Source organism: Pollicipes pollicipes, unplaced genomic scaffold (assembly GCF_011947565.3).
Source record: "Pollicipes pollicipes isolate AB1234 unplaced genomic scaffold, Ppol_2.1 Scaffold_7261;HRSCAF=8764_pilon_pilon_pilon, whole genome shotgun sequence".
NCBI lineage: Eukaryota > Metazoa > Arthropoda > Thecostraca > Pollicipedomorpha > Pollicipedidae > Pollicipes > Pollicipes pollicipes.
In genome coordinates this window covers 62,247,855-62,256,983 of record NW_023597054.1, presented here as the reverse complement: position 1 = coordinate 62,256,983, position 9,129 = coordinate 62,247,855, and positions in this window count along the sequence as shown.

Sequence of the window (9,129 nt, the reverse complement as noted above, 5' to 3'; positions counted from 1 at the left end):
TTCTGCTCGTTTATTGCAGATGCAGGACTTTGCTTGACAGTGACAACAAATGTTGCGCAATAGCTACATGACGTAACGTTGGCAGGACAGCGTTCGAACCATCTCTGCTACGACTGACGGCTTTGATCTGCGTTCCCACGCTCACGAATGGATTCGTTCAACATCTTGCCACAGTTCTGTCTCCGGGTATGCTCTTCAGGCGTTAGCGTAAAACACTAGCCGCTTATAAGAAAGGCCCAAGCATTTCAAACGCCGGTATTGTTTGTGAGGCGAGACCGACGACGACATTCTGATGACGTATTGTTAAAAAGATTGCGGAAGTTATAGACGCTCCCATTTCACCTCAATTAATTATTTCATCTCAATTCAAGCATCAAAAATTGCATGTGATGTGCCATCACCTAGCTGTCAGACACCACACAAGCGGGTTTGTTGGCGGTCGTTTAACCTAAGCTTTACTCCTATGCTTATCGCCAAATCTGTCAGCCCTGTGTCGTACAATCAGTCCAGCAGAGGTTCCTCATAACAAATCGCGGCGCAATTTCAACCAAAAACCGGCTTACAAATCCGTCCAGCACATAATCGCCCTCACCCGATGCCTCCGTCGCAAGCGGATTGCATCAGTCTCCACCTGGGGCTGCCCGGGGGAGAGGGTGCATGCCCCACGCACCCCTGGAACTCAGGCAGTGCCTGGATCAGTGTCAATGCCGTGCTCTGGGTTTCATATCGGTGACGTGTACGGTGCGTACGCGCATGCACACACAATCCCACGCGCTCACAAACACATCTGCACGCAGGTATACGCACACTCAACCACTCTACTGTCATATTGCTCCACGCAACCAAAATTCTCAAACACACACATTCCGTCGCACACACACTCCACGAACCTCGCACGTTCGCACCTAAACGCACGCATGTGCCACCACCCCGCTTACAGGCAGCGAAGGACCTTATCGATCAGGGATGGATGTCATTTGTCTGCGAAGGCTGCTGCGGGCCCCCGCTGTGTAATGCGATCACGGAGGTTTTTACCTCGCGTCTCCTGCGCCTCATTATGTGGTCGTACGCGGTCGCCGCCGGTGGATCGGGTATCGACGGCGCCGAAGTAAAAACCTGGGGGAAAGGTGAGAGCAAGTCTGTAGCCGTCACGTCACGGGCGAGAGGGCGACTTGCCAGAGGGCGCCACCCACCACCGTGTCCCCGACACATGGCCTCGAGCTTCCGTCACATCGCAGACATGGCGGCGATGCCCCAGGCTTTTACAAAGTTGGGTGGGTAGCAGCGTTGAAGCTACTGGAAGCTTTTCTCCGTCAATGCAAATCGTGTTTTTTTACAATTTATTCTAGCGCCAGCAAATCATGGTTTTTGATAACTAAATGGATTACTTATTTTTAATCCGGCTTCGAGTTCCACACTCCTCCATTATTTGGGGCAGCGTCCGGTGTCGCCTTGCAGGCGTCAGTCCCGCCTGCCGGAAATGGGGAGCACTGCATTCATTAGGTAAACCCCTGCAAAAGCTCTGACGGAATTGAACTCCACCCGGAAGCCAGCTGGCCTGCCGGCGTGATGTCGTGACGTCAGATGGCGTGCCCATCGAAGGGAGGTCCCGGAAGCACAGCGATTTGCCTTCGAACGAATCTTGCCATAACAACAGCTCCGCGATCGCGATGACCTTGAGCATGACCGCAGTTCGGGAGGGCAAGCAGCGCAGCGACGCCACCACCTGCTGTTGCCGCTGCGCCGCGCTGGCGCCAGAGACAGCGGGATGAAGTGAGCTTCCGAGCTCGGCAAGCGCCAATGGGAGGCGACACGAAGCACACGCAGGCGTTCGCAATCAAAGCGTAGATTGGCACATCTATCTCATACCGCTCGTCGAAGTGGGATCGTATGGATCTGCCGCGACCTGTGTAATTTATGCAGGTCGCGGGGTTAACGAGATGACGCTGGCCGGAGCTGAGTCGTGCCTTTGTCTTTGCACTGCCGGACCATTTCTGCAGACTTATGGAAAATTACCTATATCTCTGGCTTAGTTGTGGAACACGGGTGGTCGTTCTGCGACAGTATTGCCAATTCAATTTCTGCACTTAAGAACGTTGGCGGTCGTTTGGGCGCAAGTGGCTGCCGTACAGTACAACCTCGACAATGCAGCAGCGGACTTTAATCGACTAAGTGGCGCTTGGCTAGATAAGGTCTTAAAGCAGAAAAGCTCCTGGTGGATTCAGGTAATTTTACTGCATTCGCTTTGTTCTTTCCACATCACAAATTTCGTTTCAGACTTTTTAGCGAGGAGACTGTTCGGCTTGTAGGACAGACGATAGAGGCTCCACGATGGGACTGCGTCCCACGGTGGTAGGTGGCCTGCAGATACATAGGACAACACGACAGAGCAGGCGGAACGTTAGTCACGTCTACCGCACTGAAAATAAGCCCAGCGCTAACACGCGCTCGGCTGATCAGCTAAATGCGACACAATTGAGCAAGGGGGGGGGGGGGGGAATTCGACCCCTGAGCTGCAAGACGTTAGAGATCTTAAAACATCAAATTCTCAGGACATGTACTCAATTAGATTGCGCTACGTTGAATCACAAGTGTCAAATTTGTGGCTATCCGGACCGTGACCTTCGAGGTCAAATAAGGTTAAAATGTTCGTGCTGGCTTCGGCTGATAAGGGCCCTACGGGCTCTAGATTCTTATTGTTGTCATTTAGATGTCTTTTGGTGATGTCAAAGCATTTTAAGTGCTTTGCTTCGAACTCGTTATTTGTGGTTTCATTCAACTTGATATCCGTGATAAACAAACCTTCATTGGATTTCAGCCGATTGAAATCCGAAATGACTTTCAGTCAACTGCCAAATGTCTTGTTCGTACCTATAAGCTTTCAGATCCAAACATTGCTAGTGCCGTTACACAACTGGTACCGGTAGTGAGAGTAAACATGACATGAATCGCATTGCATTAAGGAAACCAGAGGTACGGGGCTCCATTTCCCACGGTACCCGCCCTTCTCGTCAGGGTGAGGAGAGGTATGAGGATACCAGATAGCGTCTGCAGCTGAGTGCGTCACTAGGCCCCAATGACAACGACAGTGATCTGATTTGTGTGAATAGCGTGCTGCTGACGTACATGCACATGCTGCAATAATTCGGCTTGACCTCACAAGCGCCCATACTTAGACACACCCGCGGCCGTCCGCGCCGCGGGGTGCGTCGCGCCCCCCCCCCCCCCCATCCCCTCCCCTCCCTGCCGTGACCCCGAAGCCGACGCCTCGCTGGGCTCGCCATCCGTCAAGTGACGTCGGCCGGCGCTCAGCATACTGATAAGCGACCGAGGGCGGCGGCATTGTCACCGGGCCACCCCGGCCCGGGCAGCGCCGCGACACTAGCCTACTCGCGGCGCGGCGAGCTCGGTGCGGGCGGCGAATGCACCGCAGCACCGCGGACGTGGCGCGCCGCGGCTTGGGCGGGGACTCAGTGACGACGGTGACGGTGACGGTTGTGGGACACACGGTGGTTTTTGCGGGGGTGAGTGGAGACGGCAGCGACGACGGTGACATGACGGGCGCGACTGTGCAGAGCCCTGGCTTGCTGAGAGGATTTTCGTGTCGTGCCCGCTGGTGGGTACTGTCAGGGGTTTGTTGGACTCTGGGCAGCTCCGCTCCACCCACGATCCCCATGGGAGGGCTGAGATGAACTCTGCACTGCTGTGGCGGCCTCGCCGTGGCGGATTTCATCAACGTAGTGCTATTTAATGTTTTCGCAGTCCCAGTGACTCCCCGACGCAATGGTACTCATAGCTCGGAATTAGGGAGAACTGGCTGGCTGTCATCTCAAAATGGCGGGATGCTGTCTGGGTATATGAGATTCTGGCTCCACTATCACGTTTCCAAAGCCTTGTAAGTCCGTCCAAACACCTGTTACGAGTCTTAGTTGCAGGGCTTATTGATCAAATCTGACGTTGCCACTCGACCAAAACAAAGAACATCACAGCGGCAGGAGTTGGGTAGGCGACGGCGCCTGCCAACACGATGACACGTCTGGGCGGTCGGCTGTGGACAGGTCGGTGTCTCCGAGCGTTGGGCAACGCTCGGTGCGAGACGGTGCGACGGAAACGGCGCGGACAGTACAGCTATTGCTACACACGTCAGTATTGCGAAGGAATTTATAAATCTGAAAGTGGTTAATCCCGTGTGTATGCAGAGCCAGTGCAGCATTTCAGAGTAGAGCCTCAGGCGCTATTAAAAGAAAGGCGAACTTTTTCAGCGTCGAGCTAGGTGTCCCGTGGAGTGTGAGGCATCTGCAGCATATTACAAAGGCAACGCAGCGAGTTACCACAGCGTGTTGATGACTGGTGGGTTCAGGACATTCGCTTGCCTGTGGGTTACTGATGAATAGCGCATTGCTGAGCTAAGCAAAACTTTTTAAGTTGCGTTTTCGTTGTGAAGTGTTTATGTATGTAGAACCCTTGCTTGCACTCTGTACTTCCATATGTTGGAATTGTCGGCATTGCGTCGCCGGTGCCGAGGTGGGGCCAGGCGTTTTGATCCATCACCGTTCGCCGTTATGAAAGGCCGACACGTGCGCTCCGCGCGTCAAGAACTTGCCACTGCTGAATATCACCGAATATCTGATCCATTAATCAACTCATTACTTAATCAGACCGCAATCAATAACGGCGGCCGCTAATTCGGCCAGCCAAGCTTGCGGCCCGTCGGCCGGCATGACACTCCAATACGCTGGAGTCCGCTGCCCCCCCCCCCCCCCCCCTCCGGCAGAGCCACGCTCGACCTGGCTCGATCCGCGACCGGCTGCGCCAGGTTCGCCGCACCGGCTGCAGGCTGTGCCGTGCATCACGGGCCGCGTCACAACAGCGTGACACGGGCGTCGGCCGCCAGTTGGCGCCGCGTGAGGGGTGAGCGAAACCGTGGGAGGGAGGAGGGAGGCTGTCATGTGACGCCGACGCCCCCCGACGCCGGCTAATGCACCGGCCGACGGCGGCGGGTCACTGAGGTGAACGGCCCGCGGGGGACGACAGAGGAGGAGGGAGGGGAGGGGAGAGAGATAAAGGGGGAAGGGGGAAAGAGAGAGGGAGGGTGGGTGGGTGAGAGGGGCAATGTATAGAAGATAACGAAGCGAACATACGCATAAGCTAGAGTCAATCTTGCTTTATTGGCTGTCACAAATCAGCTATCCCGGCAAACTTTAAGGAAGATGGAACTATATTCAGCCAGGAAGAATGTCCACGGTCGCCTGGGTATCGTAAGAAACACGGGGCTCGCAGCGCGCTGGGGTAACGGGCCGGCAGCGGTCGGTCCGATGCTGCGAACGCCAGTCGCTGATCTCCTGCACGCCGTCTGTGATCCACTGATCCGCGAATCGATCCGACCGGCGCTGGATGATGGATCACCGGCTTGTCTCCAGCAGTCCGCCTCGGCCCCCGCCGCCGCCCCCGCCCGCTGTCGCTGGAGTAAATCACCAGCCTGTGTCGGGACCTAATGGGCCGGCATAGCGGCTGATTTGTCGGCGTGCCAACCACGTCGCCGCCGCCGTCTGCCGCTGATGGAGACGTGTGAAGCGGCGCCCGGCCGACTCCAGCCGCCCTTCGAACTGCCGTAGAAATGTGAGGAGTGGTTCTCGACCCGTCACCAGTCAAAGATACAGATGACAAAGACGTGTGAAACGGCGCCCGGCCGACTCCAGCCACCCGTCGAACTGCCGTAGAAATGTGAGGAGTGGATCTCGACCCGTCACCAGTCAAAGATACGGATGACAGAGACGTGTGAAACAGAGCCCGGCCAACTACGGCTGACCGTCGAACTGCCGTAGAAATGCGAGGAGTGGACCTCGGCCCGTCACCAGTCAAAGATAGGGATGACAGAGGCGTGTGAAACAGGGCCCGGTCCGTCACCAGCCAAAAATGGAAGTAGTGGAGACGTGTAAAACAGAGCCCGGCCATCCACTAGTCAAAGATCGGGATGACGGAGACGTCTGAAACAGAGGCCGGCCCGTCCGCAGCCGAAGATTGGGGCGATGGAAACCTGAGAAACAAAGCCCGGTCCTTCCGCAACCGATAATAGGGATAATGGAGACCCGTGAAACAGAGTCCGACCCGTCCGCAGACGAAGATTGAGGTGATGGAGACCTGTGAAACAAAGTCCGGCTCGTCTGCAGCCGATGATGGGGGCGATGGAGACCTGTGAAACAAAGTCCGGCTCGTCTGCAGCCGGTGATGGGGGTGATGGAGACCTGTGAAACAAAGTCCGGCTCGTCCGTAGCCGATGAGGGGGGTGATGGAGACGTGTGAAACAGAGCCTGGCCCGTCTTCAGCTGAAGATCGGGGCGATTTAGACCTGTGAGCAGAGCCCAGTCAGACGTGGCTTAGGGTTGGGGAATTACGGAACCTTTTGCAACGGCGGAGTCTATTCGACAGAACGACTGCGGTGCTATTGATTCAGCAGCGAGACGAAAACGATTAAAAGGCATCAATCAACGACGGAAAAGATCTTCACAAACACAGAAACTGTGCGGTCGACTTTTTCGCGGCAAGTGCGGCTGCGACTGGGCCGGATCAGTTGGTTTGATTACTCAACATGTTCCCAAACCTATACTTTTCCTTTCATGGCTCAGTTGGCGATCAGCCTGGGTCGGTGCGACGAGCTTTTTGAAGGATGGTCAAATCAGTATTCATGCAGTGGGCTCCATCAGAAGGGAGCCTCCTCGCAGCTCCAGAAGGGAGCCTCCTCGCAGCTCCAGAAGGGAGCCTCCTCGCAGCTCCAGAAGGGAGCCTCCTCGCAGCTCCAGAAGGGAGCCTCCTCGCAGCTCCAGAAGGGAGCCTCCTCAGGGTGCATGGGCCTCACAACGAAGCATGGTCTCGATCTTGCCTGTGACCGCTTGTAACGCGCCACTTAATTATGCATGTATGAGTTTCTTAGGAACGCCGACGATGAGAATGTCGTTTATATTTTCTCGCTTGCAAAGTAATCTTTCGCTTCTGCGAAACACGGGGATCTGTTTTGGAAATAAATGTGGAAACACAGTCAAGCGCGTGTCAGATCATACGATTTCAGCATAAACAAACACTCTGATAGTTCCAAAAACCTTCAACGCATCGGCATTATACCGATCCTTATACTACCGGATCTACATTTCGATCACAAGGCCCACCTGTCAGTCGCAGCAGGAGCCCGCGCCTGGTCATAACAAGACATTTCTCTTAGTCCGAAGAAGGTTTCCTGCCTTACCGTATCACGGGCACGCCCATGACGATGAGCATCGTTTAATGTGTCACAGGCCTCAACCATCCAAGCTGTTTACAGTACATAGCGAAGGCGTTGTTTTGGTCTTGACTAGGACCTCCTACCACGTCTTGGCTCCCCATCACAAAAGATCCTTACATTTTTTGGATCCCTGTTCGTTACGACGAGGTCTGCCATCGGAAATCCTGGGAACTCCTCTGGTAAGAACGGAGGCCTGTTACACATCAGTGTAAACGCATCCACCTTATTTGCGTTACTAAGCCTCCTCTAGTGGGGTAGGATCTTCTTCCGCCAAGGCACTGATCTCCAGCCGTATCTTGGCTCTCAGCCCCTTGAGATCCGTACGTTATTGAGACCTCCAGCACGATCACTTCCAGCCATACTCGATCCCTTCATAAGTGTGGGTGTTGAACCCCTTAATCATAACATTACACCATTCGTAAAAGCCCGACCCCTTGGTCACATAATTGCCAGTGATCATGTACACTGCGACTATGTGGATTTTTGAAAGGTCTAAAATCTCATCGTGGGTAAAACGACTTGCTCGCCTACCCTGTCTGACAGCGAGGCATGCGGATGTCACCGTGCCCGCCCAGTGATGCTGGCCCAGAAGTCGGCGCTTAAATTAAACTAACTAGATGGGATTACAGGCATCCACAAGTTTCAGTAGGTTTAATAGTTATGTTTGCTAGACGACCTGTTTCCGTGACTCACGGTTGGGTCTTCCACGGATGGGTTTTCGTTATGATTGAGCTGTAATGACAAAACATAATCCAATACCAATGCCACGCTAAACTTCAGCTAAGATGATGACCATCGTCATTGAAACGTCGATATTATTGTGCGCACCGCGGAAGCATGCCTATTCAAAGTGGTCTGGGTCCATCTCGTCCAACTTGTATGCGTTGCCATATGTAATGTTATGAAGACCAAGGCTGCATCGAATGCCAGTCTTTCAAAGCAAGCTCTATGATGTCATAAATCGTTCATAATCGCATTCAGACGGTTTCAGATTAACACTGCACTGCTTGTCATCCAAGTCAGATTGCTCGGAGCCTACTGGGGACTAGGGAGCTACGCAGTGCCGTGCTCTTCATAGGGCTACCCATTTGGCCGAATTCAGCTGCAGATAGGGTCTTAAGGTAATTGCCTGCGCCATTCCTTGAATCAAGTTGATTCGATTATTGATTCAGCTGTTTGATTTGCGATTCATAACCAGAATCAACCCAACAGAACAGCCGGAATCAGAGATTGATTCGACCCATTTTTGCAAGTGTCTCCGTTTCGAAACATGCCTTGGCTCCGAGAGCTGTTGGTTCGTAATGATTCGAAAATTGCTGAGGTAAATCGGGCATCAGTCAGGCTGAAGCCCGCCATCTGGCTGCCATCGGGAACCCAAAAGGCAACGAATCGCGCCGCAAGAACACCACATGCGCCACATGCACTTAAAACTCGGTATCAGGTCTGAGTTCCCGCGGGTCTGATTTAGTGTGGACAGCTGATCTCTGTCATTCGTCTTCGCGTCCTAGCGAACTATTAAAACATAACGCGCGATTTTCGTACATGCGTATGTGCGGACTGACAATTTGATTTCAATTTCAACGTAAATATGCATGCGTGTTTGTGTGCTTGATATGTTTGTAGATGAGGGTACGGCATGCATCGCAGGTGCGCACACTTTTAACACGGATTGATGATAAGTGCTATGCATTACCTTGTCTCGCTGTATTAAACCATGCTTGGGACTAGGTACTTGTTTGATTTACCGCTAACCTAAGTTGATTTGGGCGCAAAGTAAATAAATGCTGTATCCCATGATAAGCTAACTGGCCCATTGAACCATTTTCCAGGAGTCATATATAATCTACTCCTCG